This window comes from Pleurodeles waltl, chromosome 10 (genome assembly GCF_031143425.1).
Source record: "Pleurodeles waltl isolate 20211129_DDA chromosome 10, aPleWal1.hap1.20221129, whole genome shotgun sequence".
Taxonomy (NCBI): Eukaryota; Metazoa; Chordata; class Amphibia; order Caudata; family Salamandridae; genus Pleurodeles; species Pleurodeles waltl.
Genome location: NC_090449.1, coordinates 587,169,008 through 587,190,808, shown reverse-complemented (window position 1 = coordinate 587,190,808; position 21,801 = coordinate 587,169,008). Strand labels below are relative to the sequence as shown.

General features: G+C 40.8%; 1 protein-coding gene across 1 annotated transcript in view; it reads left to right on the top strand.

Annotated features, from left to right (window-relative positions):
• Positions 1–975: 975 nt before the first annotated feature.
• SELENON (selenoprotein N) overlaps positions 976–21,801 on the top strand; it is a 37,470-nt gene continuing 16,644 nt past the window's right edge. Inside the window, exon 1 of the mRNA XM_069211043.1 lies at positions 976–1,106. The gene's annotated coding sequence lies outside the window, so the exon portion shown is untranslated. The remainder of the gene's footprint in view (positions 1,107–21,801) is intronic.

Genomic DNA, 21,801 nt, shown 5'->3' with positions numbered 1-21,801 from the left:
GGAAAGCCATGAGCCGAACTGGTGCGCCTGAGATCAAGGTGACTGATTATTTAATTTAAAAAAAAAAAAAAAAAAAAAAAAAAAATCCGGTTAATTTTAAACCATTTGAACGCTGTACATAATAAATAAAAAATACAGTTATTCCACATTAATAATAACCATATAATACGTTGGCTGGATTTACGTTGTGTACGTAGCCGATTCATAACACATTATACATGTTGGATATTTGAACAGAGGTGTCGTTTTCCTTTTATAACATTAAATATCTAAAATAATCAAATTCCTAAATGGTACATGTATCTGTTACATTTATTTTTACTTCGTATTCCTCCAGCGCTTTAAGTATCGTAATTGTAAGGACTCTAAAACAACACCACAACACAGTACTTGGTCTGGAGATTTACAGAGTAGGGGAACACACTAATCGTAGACATGAAAGAAACGTTTTACAATAGGCTCTGGCTTGCAGAGATCCCGGCTACGTGCATTCTTGAAGTAACCAAATGGGGGACTTCAATAAGCTCTGGTAAGAATAAACAGATGATAAACAGCCACTCTGCCTTGGGGGCAGACAGTTAAGTGCTTCAGCACCCGGAAGAAGGGATCATTGCTCAAACTAACGGAGGGTTTGTAGGTTAGGAATTGTGGACATTAACAAATGTAGGTTCTAATAGAAGCCTTTGCCTACCTCGGTCCTTCAATGTCATACTTACCCAAACTGGCCACTGAGTGGTTTGTATCAACTATACGTTGAAACACAGTTACAATTCTGTTACCTAAAAATGTGTTCAACAGCTGCAGTTTTTCAGAAGTCCCGTTTTTTCTTCGGACTATACCACTACGCGTGTATTTAGCGGGGGGATCTGGTGGATGTTATAAACACTGCAACACCTTATTATGTTAAAAGATACTTCGCATCCGTTTGTAGATAAGAGTCCACTCTTTTCTATGGACAGAATCCGATATCGATAACACAGGAGACTACTTTTTCATTGAACCAATTTATTTATTTTGAATCCCATCCCTGTCCTACTTGGCTGCCCTGCATTGACACGGTGTAGCAAACACACACTGCTCACAATAGTCTGCGTGCGTTGGGAGGGGTAAGTCGTGCTTTCTGTTATCGTTGCTCGTGAGCTTAAAGTATAAAGTTAATGAATTGAGAGCAATTTTCTAGTTTCGTAATGTTTAATTGTGCTTCTGTGTTAGCTGGTTGATAATAGCTTAGGCACACGCACGGAATGTCCAATTCTAGAAGATGGCTGCTTCATAGATGTGCTGTTAGCACTGTGGACCCGTTGGTTCGTAATGAGACGGCTCCTTTTCTTTAACCACAGCCCTGTACTTAATCGTTCATTTTGTGTGTGCGCACGGTCTACCTCTTCGCCGTCTAACTTCCGTAGTTACTTGTCTTGTAAAGCCTGCATCTATTCTTCACAGACTCTCATCTTCTGGGGCATATTTTGGCGCAATGTGATATAGAAGGCAAAAAACACGCTCTATATGTAAATCGATGTCCATCGAATTTAGTCCAATGTAGGGTATGTGAATGACGTCAGCCACGTTTTATATACTAGCCATGTGTAAGATAATCAAACTTGATTCATGGCCCTCCCTTCAAAAATGAAATACTTTTTTATGGGCACCGCACGATGCTTATATTCCTTACAGATATATATGTCACCCTTATAATTTGTTCATGTTTTCCGGACCCGGAAGTGCCATAATCTGGCTCTTGATTGAGACGGAGCTTTTAAGTTTGCGAGGTCCATGCTTGAGCACTTCACCCAATCCATGTTTTTGGTGTGCTTTATGGGACTTGCAGTCCTGATTTTGCAATGTCATAAATAGCAGTAATAGTTCCAGAATGGCAAGTCAAAATCTGACCTGGATGAGCTACACATGAACTCGAGAGAACGTGAGTGATCTAATCAGAATTGGGTAGAATTTTCTATTTTAAACATGCTGATTCGGCCTCTGTTTGTTTTAATAATCAATTAGAAGTAGTCTGACTAGCTCAAATACATTTGTAGTGGTTTCTTAACGTGTTTTCAGCATGACATTTATACTTCATTAATGCACTTTTTTTTTTTTTTTTTTTTTTTACCGTCCTGTACTTTGGTTCTTCATATGTTGCCCTAATATTAAGGTGTATTTGTTATTTCCGTTGCAAAATACTTTTGTTTGCAGATACAGTTTTAGACCTGTTTTACGTGGTTGTCACAATATCTTTTTGAGACCTTATTACACTTTATAATGAATACACTACTGCTAGTTAACATCTTCCGCTTGTATAATATGAGTGGTTGGATGAGTGAGAAGGAGATACCAAAGAACAGCTAAGGTGTTTGTACTGGGAGTTGCCTAGGTAGATTAAAATGCAAATCCTCACACAAACAGAATAACAGTGAGAGGTCCATTCTTTATAGTAGGCACACTAGTCTGGCCCCTCACACACGAGATGCAGCCTTTTGGACAGCTCAACAAAAAATAAAATAAAAATAAAAAGTAGAATTCCATTAAAAAAAATGAGAGGCTTTATCATATAAAGTGTGTGACCGATCAATGAAGGAATTTGGTTATAAGTGAATGAACTACAATAAGCATCAGTTAAAGCAGCAAACTCATATTTGCTGGAGGGGATGCAGTCGAGTCCATTATTTGAAAAAAGGCAGGTCTTTATTCCTCCGATTAGTACAGTAGAAGTAGATAGGGCGTGTTAGGGTGGATGCTTGAAACTATGTGGAATACAAATAGAGCTTAATTGTTGAACCAAACTAGTATCAGTATTCTTGACCAGTAGGCACAGTAATGGCATAAAGCAAGTACAAGACTTGATGGGGGAGGTTGTCATTTCACCCATCAATCCTGCATTCTTCTTAAATCCCAGTCTCTCACTCTTTTGTCCCTTTCCTTGACTTTCTCCCTGAATCCCACATACAGTCTCCACTGACCTCGCACTAGTCATTGTTGCCTGAGTTCTGCCTCTCCATGCTGGAAAGTTTTGCAGCTGGTACGTTCCCCTTGGATTGCTTTTCATCTGGTTTGTAGGTTGTATGACTTTACTGCATATGCCATTTCCATGCAGCCTTCATCGGATAGATGTCACAGATGTCTTTACCAGGCATGTCTGTACCATGCATGGTAAGTGCATGTAAGGTACATTTTAAACACATAAAACTATATATAAACAGTCCGCTGCATCCCGTGCTCCCAGTCAGTAGTGACGCATAGTGTCACGTGCGGCTACCGACTTTTGACTACCAATCTACTTCCAAGGTAAGTAGTTATGTATAATTTTACTTGTTTAACTTACCTTACATACACTTACCACGCATGGTATAGATATGCGTGGCAAAGTCATCTGTGACATATATATATATATATATATATATATATGTCACAGATGTCTTTGATATTACATTTACCCCCTTGTTTTTAATATATCCTTACACCTCTTTACTGCTGCCCACTCCTAAACCTTACAATTGCCTCCCTTTACAAATTAAAAAAAATGTATACACACACTTACCATGTCTGGTGAAGGCATCTGCGTGGTAACAGATCCGTGGTAAGGCATATTTAGTTTAAAGTGTATTTTTTTTTTTTTTTTTTTTTTACCTCCTCACTGCACTTTCCCATCTCTCTACTGGTATTTTGATGTCCCTTAATTTTGAAGCCTGTTTTCAGTGTGCTCCAGTGGTGAGAGACACTGTGCTTTCCTGCCTTCTGAGATGACAAGACCGCTCTGCTGCGAAGCAGTTCAACCACTTTTTTTATTCCTTTTTTTAATCTCTATTAAAACTGATGAAATGCATTTCCCTGCTTAACAGGAACTTCATTCTTATGAAATTTTGTTTTCTTTTGTTCTGACTGAAGGTGGTCTAGATTGAGCATTTAACACCTGTACAACTGCTAATTTGATATCATTACGTAAGGTTTACATTCCTCTTTTTTCCAAACCAATCTCTCCATTTTATATGTGTATCTGATGGGCTCCTATGTAAAGAGTTCTATTAACCTGCATGGTTTACAATGCACAAAACATCAGTTAAATAATATACCGCAGATTGTAACAACTAATTTTAGCTCTAGGAAATCGTATTTATATTTTTGTACAGTAGAGGACCTCTTTTACATTCAACATTGCATACTTGGCCCCTGTGTCTCACACACAAAAACTGTATCCGTGTATGTCACATATTTCTTTCTTAGTTTTTCTAGTTTTCTCAGTATTTGGGACAAGATCAACACATATAATCCATGAACTCCGTTTAAATAATGGTTTGTACTCATTTATCGTGTGTGACAAACATGCTAGGTGGCATACATCTGTAGGTTGATGGCTAATTATGACTTTTCCTTATCTAACGTCTCTACTGGCCCACCTCCCAACTGTCCATCTCCCCTCTGATTTACCTTCCCTCTGACTCAATTTTTCTCTTATTTCCTTCCTACTGCCGCATGTCTTCACAGGCTCACCTCCCTCTTTGCCTATCTTCTTTCCTCCTCACTAGCTCACTTCCTCCCTAGCTAGCCTCTGACTCCCCTGCTCCTGACCCAGCTCTTCTTTGGCCCACTCTCTGGACCAGTGTCTCCTCTCGCTCATCTCTTTCCTCAGCACACTTTTTACCTGGAGCACCTTAAACAATATTCTACCCTAAATGTGTGCTTTAAGACCTTGGCAGGACTAATAGTTACTTTGCAAGATTTTTCATTAGAGTAGAAAAAGGGTATTGATGGCTAGACAGTGGCAGATTTTGTCCATTGTCCAACCCTTTATTTTTATAAGAGACTAGAAAATGAGTTTTTTATATATATATATATATATATATATATATATATTTTTTTTTTTTTCTTTTTTTAACTTTGACTCAGTTTCACCAGGCAGACCCTTGTCCAGGCTAAGCCACCCACGAGTTAGTGAATGAATCAGAACCATAAACCTGATGGGTAGTAAGGTGGAATGAGCTTGATCAAGGCTCATAATAGTTTGCTGCCACTTTGGTAGACGACAGGCAATAAAAATGCATGAAGTGCAGTTTATACATCCACTCAGAAGTGTTTGTGCTACCAAAATACTACTATTCTATTACGAAATGTTATGGGCTTGAAAATGTCTTTTATTTTTACCTTTAGTGAATGGGGCACTTTAACCTACATTATGTTTCTCTTTGCTCTGCTCGCATCTCTTGGCATGGGTTCCAAACGCCACTTAATTAGAAGTTGGAGTATAGAGCAGTTGCAAAACAGTGTGCTCTTTTCCTACAAATCTTAATAAAACCATTGCAAGATGTCTGTTCTGACTTCATCATCACCTCCCAACAACTGCAACATAAATTGGTGAGGATTGGACAAACCCTTTCGAGGTACTCTGTTCAAGGAAATACTGAAATGTCCTTCGTATTACTTTGCGCTCTCATCATCAACACATAGCTTTATTCGGTTACTTTCAACCATAAAAGCAAAACAACCAACAATTGAATGAAAAAGGAAATAGAAATTAGGTTAAAAAGGATAAGAATAAGATAAAAACATATATTTCAGCCTTAAAACACATAAAATTATTTTCCTTAGAAAAAACACCTAACCCCCTAATACCTAACATTTAAATTAAACATGGGGTTTTATTTCAGTCTAGGTGTGTAGTTAAAATTTAGCAACTAAAACACTTTTTTTTTTTTTTTTTTTTTTAAAACATTTGGTCCTCATCATCATTATTTCCCCAAAAGTTTGGTACGTATATGCCAAGCAGCTACAATATACTTGCTAACCGCACAAGATAGAGGGAGAGAAGTTTCCCTCATCATGATCCTTAAGGCAACAATACAATGTCTTACCCCCATATTACTGCACACAGGTCGTAACCACTTCCGTCACGCAATCAAATAAGCAGGGCATATAAACATAAAATGTACAATAGATTCTGAAATTTGATTGCAACTCGGACAAGTATCAGGACTCGGGGTCGCACTCCGCGTACTGCCATAGGATTTAAGAGGCAGACAACCATATCTGAACTGAATATATAGACTCTTACTTAATGGATCAAGAATTGTATCCATAAATGGTTCCAGATATGGATACCATTTAAAATCAAAGAATTGTGACGTCAATCTACCGTGTGTTGAGCACAGCAGGTAGTTTTCCCTGACATGTATCCAGTAAACAGTTTTCAGATGATTCTTCTGATCCTTCCTTATACTTTCTGGATGACTCCAAAACTCACTAAGACCCAATCTATGAAACCATTTTGAGATGTGGTTAAACCAGGAAATGGTAAGGACATTTGGTCTATCTAGAATGTCTTGAGTAGACTCCTTGTATGTGGATAGCTCAGGGGTGGTCCATACACGGACCCAGAAAAGCAATGGTCGTAGGGCAATTACATCTGAGATGCGTGGAAGGCCAAGGTCCCAGAACATTGGCAGCAGTGGGGTACTGCGAGGACAGGCCAAGGTTGACCGTACAAAGTTGTTTTCCCCCACTGCTAGCTTGCCAGTGTTCGAGGACCCCCAAATTTCTGCCCCATAGACCGCAGTGCTCTGTGCCTTTGCTCAGTAAATTTTAATAGTTGGAGTAATCACTCTCTCAGAGGTAGACTTGTGGAAGCGTAAAATGGCCCCAGATCTCTGTGCCAGAAGAGCTAAGCTTTTATCGATTTGGGGCCCCCAATGCAGGTTGTTGCTAATTCTCACCCCCAAATAATCTATGGAGTTTACCATACCTAGGGGGGTTCCATTATAGAAAATTGAGTATCTCTTAGTGGGGCCACAGCCCAGGGTCATAAGTTTAGTTTTGCTATGGTTGAGTTCAAGTCCATAATCAACACAAAACGAACTAAACTTATCCACAAGTACCTGGAGACCCATAGGAGTTCTGGAGATCAGGAGGGAATCATCAGCAAATAGCAAAATTGGAATTTTGTGGTTATTCAAGGATGGAGCATCATTTTGGCAGTTGGTAACGACTTGCACCACCTCATTGATAAACAATGTAAATAGCGTTGGGGCAAGAACACAGCCCTGACGCACTCCTCTCCTAATATCTATTTTGTCGGTGAGTTCCCCCTGATTACCCCATCTGACTTGTGCAAATGTTTTTTCATGTAATCTTTGAATTAAATGCACTAAATTTCCTGGGATACCGATTTTGTTTAATACTCCCCATAGTTTCTCTCTTGGGACAAGATCGAATGCAGATCTCAGATCTACAAAGGCAACATAAAGTTTTTGCTTGGATAAGGTAACATACTTCCAAAATAGTAATGACAGTCTGAAGACTTGGTCCATGGTATTAGTTTTAGGCCGAAAACCGGCCTGTAAGGGGGATAAAATTTGGTTGTCTTGGATCCAATCGGTAAGCCTATCTAAGACTTGCTTAGCAAACGTCTTCTGAAGGATATCAATAAGGCTGATTGGTCGGTAGTTTACAGGTGAACCTACATCACCCTTTTTATAGATTGGTATTATTTCTGCGCCACGCCAAGAATCTGGAATAGGGCTACCAGCTGCTATGGCATTAGACAATAAATTGATGTACCATGCCCATATCTTTGGTTCTGATTTAAACAGGTCCCCTGGGATCTTATCTGGACCAGGGGCTTTAGCTGGCCTCAAAGAATTGATTGCAGCTGTTGTTTCGGCTAAGGTAAAAACAATGCTCTCAGTCGAAGTCATGTTAACAGCCCAATACTCATTGTATCCAGGATCCTCCGGAGCTTGCGGTGCAGGCAGAGCGTATATTCCAGAAAAATAGGACACCCATCTTTCGGGCTGTATGTACATACCAATGTCATCATTACCCCTTTTCGAACTAGAGGTCAACAGCCGCCAAAAGGAACAATCATCTTTGTATTTGACTGCTGCAAGCAGCTTCTGCCATATCTCATTATCCCAGTCTTTTTTTGCTTGTTTCAGGGCATTAGCATACCTACGTCGGGCCTCTTTAATAGCCACTTGGGTAGAGTTTTTTACAGCCTCGTTTAAATTAGATCTTGCTCGCACACAATCCTGATTATACCAATCCCTACGGGGGGTATCAGCAGGTCTCGGTTTGGAAGGGATTTCCCTATAAAAGATACCCTGTAGGGAATCCACCAATTTAATGTGGATAGCCATAATGGGAATGTCAGAGGCTTCTTGTTCCTCATAATCTACGAAGAGTTTTAAAAATGATGAATATATTTCCCCAATCAAGTACGGATTGGATTCAACCTTTGGCCAACAGACCCGAGAACGTCTATGGTTCAGGTAAGGGAGTGGGACATTAGTGATCGTTGTGTGCTGGACTCTTAAAAATGCATGGTTGGTCAGTACAAGGCACAGAGGATTATGATCGCTATCCAAGCGAGGTAAAATTTCCATGTCCAGTGAACTTGACCATAGCCTAATGTCCACCAGAATATAATCAATAGTACTAAAGGAAAGCCCTCTCTTGAAAGTGATGGCTCGCTCTGAATCAGATTTAGTGCGGCCGTTACATTCTCTCAGGCCATATTTCAGGCAAAGGGTAGACAACTGAGATGCAACACAGGAAACGGGAGAAAAAGCCATTTCCTTAGATTGGGGAATACCCCAATGTTCGTCCTCTTCAGTAGTCAGATTGCTGATGGTGTTGTCCAACACAAAGGAACAGTTAAAATCGCCTGCTATAATCAGAAGATCTGAAGGGTCCAGAAGCTCTATGTAGTCCGTCAGCTGGGTGAGAACAGTTGATTCTGACCCACGGGGAACGGATCTTGCATAGGTATTCAGAACTATCAACCTGAATCCAGGTCGGAATGTGAGTTGCACACCCAGCAGATCATAGGAATTAAACTTTATCATAGAGTGGTCACATTCTAGCTTGTTGTTCAATAAAATCATTAACCCTCCTATCTGTCTTCCAAAGCCACCGGAGGCAGGTTGGGCAGCAGAAAAATAGGTTGCAAAGCCTTGTATGGATAACTGTTCTGCAGTCCATGTTTCTTGAAAAAGACAGATATCTTGTTTATTAACAAGGCTTACCCATTCCGTGTCATCCAACTTTGACTTGATTCCTGCTACATTCCAAGATATAATATTGATTTTAGGAGGCGTAGTTATTAATTTGGATTTCATTAGAGAGGCGCTCTCATTTTCAGGTGAGTGGCGCATATGGAATCCCTGAATTAATTTTATTGCAATTTCGTCACCGTACTTGCGTAATGAGGCAGCACAGATACTTTGACTGGGTCACCTCTGAGCTTTCTCTGCACGTTAGCTATATGCTCACAACAAGGAAACTACTAATGTAGGCGACTCTTTACTATTGGCTGAAAGGACAAGAAGGATTAGATGATAGCATGTTTGCACCTCCATGATTGGAGGATGATTCTGGCTCAAGATTTGACAACAGGCACTGTTTTTTTCTTTCCATTGTTTGTCACACCACCTTCCTTGTTAAAGGTTTTCCTCTACAATTTCTTAAGTGATGAATGGCTTGTAATTTTAAAACTTCCTTTGCCCGATTTTCAGCAGTCTACAGTTTCTCTGTCTCTCCTTTAAGCATCTCCCTTCTAAAGACTACAGAAAGCGTTCAAGATGTAGGCAAACTGTAGTAGATTACATTCAAGAGTTGCTGTAAACTACGACATGGTGTCCTTGGTAGATCTCAGTGGTACACTAACAAGTTTTAGACATATTATCATAAAATGAAGAATGTAAATATAATATTCCAAGTTCATTGTTTCTCTGTGTGCTCTGCACAGCAGAAGGGGAGCAGAAGAATCTTACCACATATTGCGACGCAGCATTTGGGCTTGCACCTTCTGTGGGCCATTGGGGGGCCCAGTAATTGCCTGTACGTAGCAGAGGAGCCCCGGAGGAGACCCGCTGGTGCTGACATGCCACCTTGCTGCCTCGCGCCCCATGCCAGTGGAGACTCCTGTGAAGATCGGTATGTTGCAACCCCCTCCTCCTCAGGAGGGGCTAGCAACAGCAGCAAAGGCACAGGGTGCGGTGGCAGCAGTGAATAAATGGCTCAAAGTGATAAAGCAACAGTGGAGCATGGTGAGGCGGCCTTCCTGGCCCGCCCTCACCAAATCAGCAATTAAGTAATTTATCTGCGGCCTAACCCTCCCGCTCCCTCTGTAATTTCTGCTCCATATGCTTTATAGCGTAGAGACTTTTATTTTGGACAGTTTGCAATTAAAGGGCTGGACAAGCCCGACAAGAAGTCTTCAAGAACTTAAATAGGCTTTGAGAAGGTAAAGCTCAGACCTGTGGGTCCATGAGGTGGAATGGAAGCAGCTGGCATTAGGCCAGTGTGGCCTGTTCTTCTCAGGGGGGCTGCCCTCTTCAGACCTCTTCTAAAAGTCCCCTTTGCCTGGTGCTTGGAGCATTTGTTTCCCTGGAAAAGATTTAAAACGCTCAGTACTTTTTATATCAGTTTGTTGGCTAATCCTTCAAGGCGTTCAATCTATCAGGGTCTCGGTCGAGGAAGACTCAAATTTTTTAGCATGATGGCCAAACGCCTCTGAATGGGTAGAGCTTTTCTTAACCGGGCATGCAAAAAGACTAAGTCTAATCCCCTTAGAAATAAGGGTATCCCTCATTTGAAAACAGAAAGCTCAAACTCCATTCTTCCTCTTTTTCCAAAAGGAGTCACCTGATGAACCGGTCTCCAAGGAGGAAGCTGGTTCAACTGCTGGAATCTCGGACACAATTAAAAAGGATGTGAATTTTAAACTCTTTGGCTAGAAAGCCTTTCTTTTTTCGGGGACTCTGTGTACAACATTTCTCCCTCAACCAATGTGATATGCATTCCTGGAACATGGAATTTTACCCTTCCCGATACTGAGGTGAATGGTGCTAAAGGTGGCAGGAGTCTTTCTGACTGTTGTGAGACCACACCTTTGGATGGTAGAAATAAATCCCCCGGTCTAAGGCTCTTTAGTACTCTTTCTCATCAAGCATTCTCTCCACTTCTGTCATCCTTGACCCCTGAGAACTTCCCCAGTGACCCTCCGGACCAATATATAGTAATTTCAGAGTCCAATAAATGCCATGAGAGAATTTTATCGTCTATTTTGGCGCTATTAGAAAAATAAACAAATAACTTTGATCATACCCAAGACATACTCCTGGTTATATTAAGTCTTGATGGACCAAAAGGAGGACGGGTCCGTTCTGGATGAGAAAGTCTTGATGGCCACAAAGGAAGATGATAAAAAAAAATTGTGGTGCCGTGGTTCCAGGTTATCTTTGTTTACCCATAATACATGCTCAAATGCAAACTCATTTAAACAACCTTACCGCACAGACTAGGGAACCCAGGCTGGCAAACCCCAAGTGCTCCTTAAATCTCCGAACTTCAAGGAAATCCTCTACCAGGATAGTGTTGATTATTCTCTGGAAAATCTCTTTTCAAGTCCCCTCATTCCTAGTACTCCAGATCCTGTCATCCCGAAAAAAGAACAGAACTCCATGGTGTCCCCTTTCCCATATTGCGACCGCTCTCTAATGTACAATGTGATCATTTGATTGCAATGAATAATGGGAATCTGGCCACTGAGGTAGACAAAGAGAGGACAATGGGAAAGGAAAAAAAAGTGGGGGGAAAATGGTGAATCTCTGAAAGGAACCCAAGAAAAGTCAAGTTCGAGGACTTGGGATCTGCAGGAAATTCCTCTACCAGATATGAACACAAACCGGACCCAAGAAAGGACAGGTTAGAAGACTTGGGAACTACAGGCACTTCCCCTTTTAGGGAAGAATATGATCAGGTCCCCTTGTGGGCTCCATACCAGGATAAGCCCCTTGTTGTTGTAAAGAGGGTTTTGTGTTCCCTAAATCCATGCGCTGATTCATTCTGCAATGTGAAATCTAATTCAGTGTTACCAAACTCTATATCTGATCATTTAAGTTGTGTAAGGAGGAGGATTACTTATGGTATACTGAGACTATTGCATGTCTAGAGTTTTCTGTATTATTTGATCCTATTTAATTGTGCATCGCTAACTTTTAATCTCCTGTTTTACAGATATAGATGAGTTAAAATTAATTGAAAGCAGTGATATCTCCTGTGTGTATCTAGTACAAGGTTTAGGAGCAGTAAAGACAAAAGTCTGATTTTATCCTAAAACCTTTGCAAAATTGATTTTAGTCAACTGTGAGCAATTACAACATAGAGGCATAGATGAGTGGTCCCGGTATGGGCAAAAGACCCCACTTTTAATAGGCAGCAGCCCCCCTTTGCACAGTATTTGAACGGAAGTAGCTCCCACCTCGTGCGTGATCCAACTTCTTCTCCTCTGGAAAATGTTAAGGTTTCTCTCTTCCATGGAGAAAGAGTGGTGAAGTTTGTGGAAGATGTCCCTTCTCAACAGTTAGGTTTTAAACAGGACAATTGGAGTTGGCTGACGGGGGCTTTAACTAGTACTCGGGCAAAGGGTAAGGCACTGCAACCAGGCCATTAACCCTAACTTCCATGTAGTCTCTTGGAATGCTGCAGGAATAGGGAACCAAACTAGAATATTTTATCATATTCGTTCTCGACAGGCTGATCTAATCTGCATTCAAGGGACCTCAAGTTTAACTGATTTCTCTTGTTCTGGGTACACGGTACTATGTCAAAAGGCACAGCTCTCTAAGAAAGGGCATGCAAAAGGGGGAATTGCAATGCTTTTAAGTAGTAATCACAAATAGGCGTATGAAAGCTTTCCAGTCCCACTAAACCTTTACCAGGTAGTGAGTCTATCCAACTATGGAGGATGGTAGGAGAACGCCTATGTTAATAATAAATGCCTATATTCCCCTTGATAAGGACCATGATAAAATGTTATTACACATGTTCAATTGCATTTCTTTCATCTGTTCAAATCCACATGAAAGCATATACAAGGTATTGATAATGGTAGATTAGAAATTTTACAGTTTAAGTCCATCTCTATCCATATTTTGTGACATAGAGAGGGAATCTGTTTTCAATATTCCTCCCATTTTATTCCCTCGAAGAATTTGGATGGAAAAAAGGGGTTGCATTCAATTAAAAGGTCTGAGGGAACTCTGCTACATAATCTTAAATGGGCAATTCACTTGGACTCCCCCTGCAGCTTTTACACATAAATCTCTACAGAGTAGTTCCATTATTGACAATTTTTTGGCTTCTTATGCTATTGCCTATCGGTGAAGGACATGATAGTTGGTGATACCGCATTCAGTGACCATAAGATACTTAGGGCCAGATGTAGCAAAGGGTTTTACCCATTCTGTGTCTATGGGAAAATGTGTTCATACATATGGCCGCAAGTCTCATGATAAAACTTAATTTGTCCTAAATAGAGACATGGAATTTTAAGGGCCGGGATATCAACTTTAACGGGAAAACAGTTAGAATCCATTGGTCACCTTCAATAATGTTATCTGTGAAAGAATTGTTTGAAGTGACCATGATAGATATTGATGACTGGAATGGGGACACACTTAACTGCTTTACTGTATTTATGAGAAATATAATTCAAAGCGGTCAGCCAAAGTGTATTAAGCCACCACAAAATAAATTAAGGCTATCTGTTTTAACCCCTTCGCTGCCAGGCCTTTTCCCCCTCAGGTGCCAAGCCTTTTTTTGGCTGTTTGGGGCTGTTCGCGCTTAGGCCCTCATAACTTTTGTCCACATAAGCTACCCATGCCAAATTTGCGTCCTTTTTTTTCCCAACGTCCTAGGGATTCTAGAGGTACCCAGACTTTGTGGGTTCCCCTGAAGTAGACCAAGAAATTATCCAAAATACTGCGAAAAGTTTGGTTTTATTTCTAAAAAATGGGGGGGGGAAGGGCTGCAGAAGAAGGCTTGTGTTTTTTTTCCCCCTGAAAATGGCATCAACAAAGGATTTGCGGTGCTTAAATTACCATCTTCCCAGCTTTCAGGAATAGGCAGACTTGAATCAGAAAACCCCATTTTTAAACAGAATTTTGGCATTTTACTGGGACATACCCCTTTTTACCTTTTTTGTGTGCTTTTTGTCAGCCTCCTTCCAGTTAGTGGCAGAAATGGGTGTGAAACCAATGCTGGATCCCAGAAAGCTAAACATTTCTGAAAAGTAGACAAAATTCTGAATACAGGAAGGGGTAATTTGTGTAGATCCTACAAGGTTTTCTTACAGAAAATAACAGCTGAAATAAAAAATAAAAAATTGAAATTGAGGTGAAAAACAGCCATTTTTCTTCACGTTTTACTCTAACTTTTTCCTGTGATGTCAGCTTTTTGAAGGCAATATACCATTACGTCTGCTGGACTCTTCTAGTTGCGGGATATATAGGGCTTGTAGGTTCATCAAGAACCCTAGATACCCAGAGCCAATAAATGAGCTGCACCTTGCAATAGGTTTTCATTCTATACGGGGTATAGAGCAATTAATTTGCTGAAATATAAAGAGTGAAAAATAGGTATGAAGAAAACCTTTGTATTTCCAAAATGGGCAAAAGATAAGGTGTTGAGGAGCAGTGGTTATTTGCACATCTCTGAATTCCGGAGTGCCCATACCAGCATGTGAATTACAGAGCATTTCTCAAATTGATGTATTTATTTACACACTGTCTTACGTTTGGAAGGAAGAAATGTAGAGAAAGACAAGGGGCAATTATACTTGTTTTGCTATTCTGTGTTCCTCCAAGTCTCCCAATAAAAATGGTACCTCGTTTGCATGGGTAGGCCTAATGCTCGCGACAGGAAACGCAACATGGACACATCACATTTTTACATTGCAAAAAACGTGTCAGATTTTTAAGTCCCTAGCTGTAGATTTTGGCCACTAGCTCAGCCAGCACCTAGGGAAACCTACCAAACCTGTGCATTTTTGAAAACTAGACACCTAGCAGTATCCAGGATGGGGTGACTTCTGGGGCTCTCACTAGATTATGTTACCCTGAATCCTTTGCAAACTTAAAAATTTGGCCAAAAAATACTTTTTCCTTACATTTTGGTGACAGAAAGTTTTAGAATCTGAAAGGAGCCACAAATTTCCTTCCACCTAGCATTCTCCCAAGTCTCCCGATAAAAATAGTACCTCACTCGTGTGGGTAGGCCTAGCGCCCGCGACAGGAAATGCCCCAAAACACAATGTGAACACATCCCATTTTCCCAAAGAAAACAGGTGTTTTTGGAAAGTGCCTAGCTGTGGATTTTGGCCTCTAGCTTACCCGGCACCTAAGGAAACCTATCAAACCTGTGCATTTTTTAAAACTAGACACCTAGGGGAATCCAAGATGGGGTGACATGTGGTGCTATCACCAGGTTCTGTTACCCATAATCCTTTGCAAACCTCAGTTTGGCCCAAAAAACACTTTTTCCTCACATTTCGGTGACAAAAAGTTCTGGAATCTGAGAGGAGTTCCATACAGGGAAACCTACCAAACCCAGACAATTCTGAAAACTAGACACCTGAGGGAATCCCAGGAGGTGTGACTTGCGTGGACCCCACAGTGTTTTCTTACCCTGAATCCTCAGCAAACCTCAAATTTAGCTGAAAAATCAAATTTTCCCACATTTCTGTGTGGGATCACCTCACTGGGACAAATTTACTACCACCCAACGTTCCCTTCATTCTCCCGGTAAAAATGATACCCCAGTTGTGTAGGTGGGTCAAGTGTCAGTGACAGGGAAGAGCCAAAAACATGTCGAAATCAAGGGGGAACCAAAGCAGGTCCAAAGGGAAGTTTTGGAAAAAAATAAAAAACACATTTTTAGGCTGACAAGTGGGCAGCATTTTTATTGGTATAGGCGAGACAATGCTAGTTGGTAGGAATTGTGTGGATTCCTGCAGCTTCTAGAAGGTTTCATCACAAAAATGTGTGATTTCCAGCAAAGTAAGAGGTTTGCAGGGCATTGTGGGTAAGAAAAAGGGTGTGGGGTGCATGTGAAGCACACCACCCTGGACTCACCCAGATGTTTAGTTTTCAGATGTGTCTAGGTCTTGTGGATTTTTCTAAATGGCAGCGTCCCAAATTCCAAAAAGTTCAGCCCTCACCATTCCAAGCTGGACGATTTTGAGTTAGCCAGGCTGTCATGGCCCAAATGTAAAACCAAAATAATCAAATGTCCTCTTGCTTGCCTGGGATAAGATGTTTTGGTGTGCGGGGGGAGAGCTGAAACACTGTTACCCCCTTCAGTTGTAGTGTGGGCATAACCATGCCCATACAGGTTGGTCAGCTTTGGCCCCATTTATTTGGGGTGGGGGTATGGCCATACCCCACCCTCTTATTTTGAAAAACATATCTTCCCTGGTGGGTTTTCTGCCCCCCTTGGGGGCAGATGGGGACAGATATGGCCAACAGTAATGTGCCCCCATGGTGAGCGACCCTTGCCCAAGGGGCTGCCCCCTAAACAAAACACACACATACATACACACACCAGTCCCTGGTACCTAAGTGGTTTCTGCCCTGGGGGAAGATCAGCCTAATAGAAATAGGCCGATCTGCCTCCAAGGGGAGCAGAAATGACCTAAAATAAACTTGGCCCCCCAGATGAACGACCCGTGCCTTGGCGCCTCAGCGCCGCAGCCAAGGACGTAACTGTTACATCCTTGGCTGCGATGGGGTTAATATTGAATAGGGAATTCAATACATTGGTTAAGCTACAGTATGTGTGGAAGTCAAAGGATAGGAGTAGAAGAATTTCCCTATTAAAGAGAAGAAGAGTGCGAATGAAGATAGGCATAAGGAAGTTAGGAGGCCGAACAGAGGTGGGTAGCCCTGAGGGAAGCTGCTGCGACTAAAAATGCCTGCAAATTGTGGACAATCTTTTCTGAAGGTTGCGGGTCTCGTAAATCCTCTCTTGCCCCACCGATAGCCAAGGCAGAATGGAGGGAGTACATACTCTCCCTGTATGCGGAAAACAGGGACACTGAGTCATGTGAAATGGACCTTATTATAGGTAATAAGGCTGAATCTGATAGTTACGGCCCCCCTTCAGTGATTGAGATTGAGGGGTTTATAAGGTTAATGCAGGCTTCAGGAGCAATGGGCCCTGATGAGGTCCCTATGGCAATAATTAAACAAGATCCCCTGCTTTGGGCAAGGATCCTCTACCCCGTATTTTATTTCAGCTACTTAAAAGGTATAGTCTTGGACTGGGAGTGTCATAGTTCCCCTGTATAAAAAGGGCAATAGATCTTTACCTATAAATTATCATCAAATAGTTCTGTTGGATGCAGCCGCCAAGATTTTTGCTAAAAGTATACTTGCGCACTTAACGTCCCGGGTTGAGGAAAACTCGATTGTTCCCTTGGAACAAACCGGTTTTAGGAAGGAACACAATACCTTAGATAACATCCTGTTGATGCAAATTTTAAATGAAAAATATGGGCAGATCACGGGTGGAGTGGTATATGCTGCATTAATAGACTTTTCAACAGCTTTTGACAGGGTAGATCGAAATAACCTATGGAAGAAATGATTTAACTTGGGCGTCCCAGCAAATTTGTTAGTTTGGTCATAGCCTTCCACTCTTCCACTTCTTTTAGGCGAAGAGCAGGGTCTGCCTTCAGATTTCCCCACTAAAAATGGATTGAAGCAGGGTTGTCTGTTGCCGCTGCTGCTTTTTTCACTATATGTCCATGATCTGCCTATCGCTTTAGGGAACACTGAAGGCTTTGCACCCAAAATCGGAGGGCGTCCGATCTCCTGCCTTTTTAAATGCTTATGATATAGTGGTGATTGATCTCACCCGAAAGGTCTAAATAGGCACTTGGCTGCTCTAAATTATTACACTGAGCAGCATCACTTAAAAATGTATGCATTAAAGTCTCAAGTGGTATGCTTTTTAGGGGAAAATCATGTAAAAAATTAAGTTCTCTTGGTCCCTGGGTCAACATTAGCTGGAGCGGGTAAAAACGTATTGCTTCTTCGGAAAAATCTTATCCTGTTTACTCAGCGACCAAGATCATATTCACAATAATGTCAGTAAGGCTCTCTCTCAGGCACAAGGTTTAATGGCCTTTTATAATGCAGCTGGCCGGCGGCATTTTACTCATTAACTGACAGTTTATCGAGCGAAGATCCCGGCCACTCTCTTGTACACCATGGAATGGATAGAGATTTCCAAATGGGAGTTTTTAAATAAGTTAGAAGGGCATATTTTAAGATGCTTGGTTTCCTTTAATAACTTAGCATCTGTGGCAGCCTTAAGGCTTGAGTTTGGTATTAAGAGTGCCTATGTACAAGGCCTAGCGGCGGTAGTCCGGAGGGCTTATTGCCTAGTACACAGTGCAGAATCTACTCCAAGATATAAATACATTTTTGGCACGCTAAGAGAAAAATCAGATCTCCAGAAATTATAACCTTGCTTTGCAAATGCTTGAGTTCGACTCTGACCTTACTTTATCCCTACCGCCCCTTTTATTTAAAAAGAGCCTAAAAGAGGTTATAATGCGTAAAGGTTTCTCACTGGACATAGAGTTCTGTCGCCAAAAGAGGAGACTTGTGGCCTTAACTAAATCAGTGATCTTTAAACATTCTCAACCATACTTATCTTGGAACTTACCACATAGGGTGAGGCGCTTCTATATTGTGTTGAGAATAGATAGGCTGCCACTCAAAGATGTAACCTTCAATTGGGATGGATCTTCAAAAATCTGTGATTTCTGTCAGTTGGGGGTGCAGGATTTTAAGCATGTTCTATTCGTTTGTCCCTATTTAGTTACATTGAGGAAAAAATGGCTGAAACCGTTTTATCTGAATTGCAACATTCACTCAGCAGGAGAGGTTTTAGAATCGATGTATAATCCATCGAATGAAATATTCTGTTTTAGGACTTTCACATTTTCTAAGTCATTTTTAAAACTATATTGATTTTATCATTGATTTTATAAGAATGTATTTTCCTAATGAACTATCTTTTTACACATCACAAGGCACTGTATAGAAATTGCACTCAGAAACAAGCATGAGTGGTTGAGATTGGAATGCACTGTATAGAAGGTTTTTTTTTTTTTAAAGGATTGGTACACTATATGTCCAAACACTAAATGGGAATGACTTTGTAATACATTATTGGGCAGCGATTTGGAAGTATTGAATTGTACAGATAGCTCATCTTTAATATTCTATTGTGGATTTTATCCCTATTTCATGTATTGTACTTTATGAATCTCTTGTGTATGTGGACCTCTATGGAGTTCCAAATCATGAAATAAATACATTGAATTGCCTGAACCAGGAATGCTTGGAGTGCATTGGAAGCATTGGTACCAAACCTTTGACAGCCACACAGTAGCTATTCATTGTGCAATATTTGATCCAATAAGGAAAAAATGCAATGTCGTATAAATGCCTGGGCACAGAGGGTCAAATCATTTTGAATCACTTATCAGAGGTGACATCACCCACTCCACTCATATTGTATGCGTTTGTGGAAGTCATAAAAACGCTGTAGAATCACTTTGAAGATGATCCAGTTCTAATTGAAGAACTACAAGGGTCTTTACAGAAGGTCAACTCCAACATGACAATTTTCCTGCAGTATTGAGTTTTAAACTCTACTTGTGAGTTGTAGGGAACACTGGATAAGTACATAAAGGGTTTGTTGGTGATTAATTCTTATGACAGTAGAACATAAAGGCTATTTTGCTGCATTAATTCCTACACTTTGGGAAACAGTGGAAATTGCAAAAGACATTGAAAGATCAGTGTTACCAGTCAGCCTTAAAGTGGTCTTCCCCCAACTTTTGCCTTCCTCCTCCATTTTGTTTTGTGCTGATTTCGTTTTTGCTGGCCTTAGGACTCTAGCACTAGTTAGCAGGGGTAAAGTGCACAAACATAATAACAATGGCTTATCCCCAATCAGCATATTTGATTTACTTCAAAGTCCCAAATAAAGAAGTACTATATGGACTCAGGACCTGTAATTTAAATGCTGCTAGTGGACCCGAAGCACTGATTGTGCCACCCCCTTAACTAGACCTTTAAACGTATCTCAGGCCTGCCATTGCAGTCTGTGTGTGCAGTTTAAACTTCAATTTTGAGCTAGCAAAATAAACCTTTTGCTAGGTCCAAACCATCATTTTTAGTACATACGCCACCCATATGGAAGGCCCTGAAAAGCCCAAAGGTTAGGGTGCAATGCATGTAAAAAGGTAAGACACACGCTTTTAAGTTTTACATGTCCTGGTAGTGAAAAACTCTTAAATTTATTTTTCACTACTGCCAGGCCTACCTCTCCCATAGGATAACATTAGAGTAAACTGATTACACTTTAGAAGGAATTTCCAAATGGAAATAAGTACCCAAGTCACGTTTTGTGTCTCTGGATCCTAATTTACAATCCTAACATATGGTGTTTGTTTTCTTTCAAGATGTCCATTAGATATCATTTTGGATGGTCTTTGTAGAGGTGGAGTTTGTGACTGGACTATTGATGGTGTGTTTGTCTATTGAAAATGTAATTACTCAGCAAGAATGGGAACAATGTTGTGTAAGTGTTAAGTGTAATACGCTACTCAAGAAATGTATCAGTCACGGTTGGCCCAGAGAGGATTGTGTGGCTAATGAAATAAAGGCATATTAGAAAGTAAAGAATGAATTGAGTGCGGAAGGTGCTGTTTCTCCAGGGCAACATGTTTATTTTCCCAGCAGAACTGAGAACACATTTAATCAGGTTTGCTCATGAAGGGCATGTGGGGTCCTACGGGCCCAAGAAGAGGCTTAGGACATGTTCAAGGCCATTGATATTATGCGAGAAGGGAGGACCAAGTTATGTGGCAGGGTTGAATAATTATGCAACAGGAAAAGAAAAATTATGTGGCATAGTGCGGTAATTTTGGTGATAGCATTAGTTTATTATTTTTTAATTTTTAAACTTGTTAACAGTGTCTGGGCATTGGGTGCTCCTCATTGGTACCAATGTAACACCCAAATATAGCAATAAGCAAATAAATGTAACTAGTCAACCTTTGTAAAGGGCCTTGCACTGCACAGTAATGCGTGCCGCTCCGTTTTTATTAACTTTTGGACTGTTTGAGCTAGAAGCAATTTTTTTAATAAGATTTGCAGATTATGTGGGAAAAGATGGATAATGTGGCAGAAAGTATAATTATGCGAAAATCTCCACACAATCTCATAATTCCAGTGGTCCTAGTCATACTGTTTATCACCCAGGATTAATGCAGAGGTGGAGATGTTATGGCAGGTTGTACTGAATGTAATAAGGCATTTAAATCACTTCACACATACAATGCCTTATGTATCCAGAGGACATTCTGAATCCCAATGTAAGAAACTAAGCCTGGACTTTGTGGGACCTCTGTACTGTTTGAGAGTGAACCTTGGTATGCTCTGGTGGTTGATGACCATCAGTCACAGTGGGCTTCATATACATGTTTGAAAAGAACTGACCACTAGTAATGTTATTGAGTTTTTACGATATTTATTTTATTGTGAATGAGATCCAACGTTCTTGGCAAAGAATAATGGAGTGCAGTTTATATCTTATCAAATAGACCACTTCCTTTCCTCCTTAGGCTTTAAGCATCTATCGGCTGTTATATACAGCCCTAAAGGTAATGGCGTTGTGGAAGGAGTCAACCGCATGCTAAAAGCAACCATCCGGTTGACTCTCAAGCCAGGACTGAATGTACAGGAGGTGGTGTCTGAAAGATTATGGTGTTGTCATAATACTCCTCAATCGACTACTGGATGGCATATTTCTTGTTGTGGGGAAGGCACACGTCAAACTGTTGCTGAGTTGGGTCCTTAAAAAGACATATGTAAATGATGTACATCCATGTTTGAGTGAAGTGGGTAATGGAGTGAAAGTTAATCAAGGAAAGAACTATATGAGGTATGG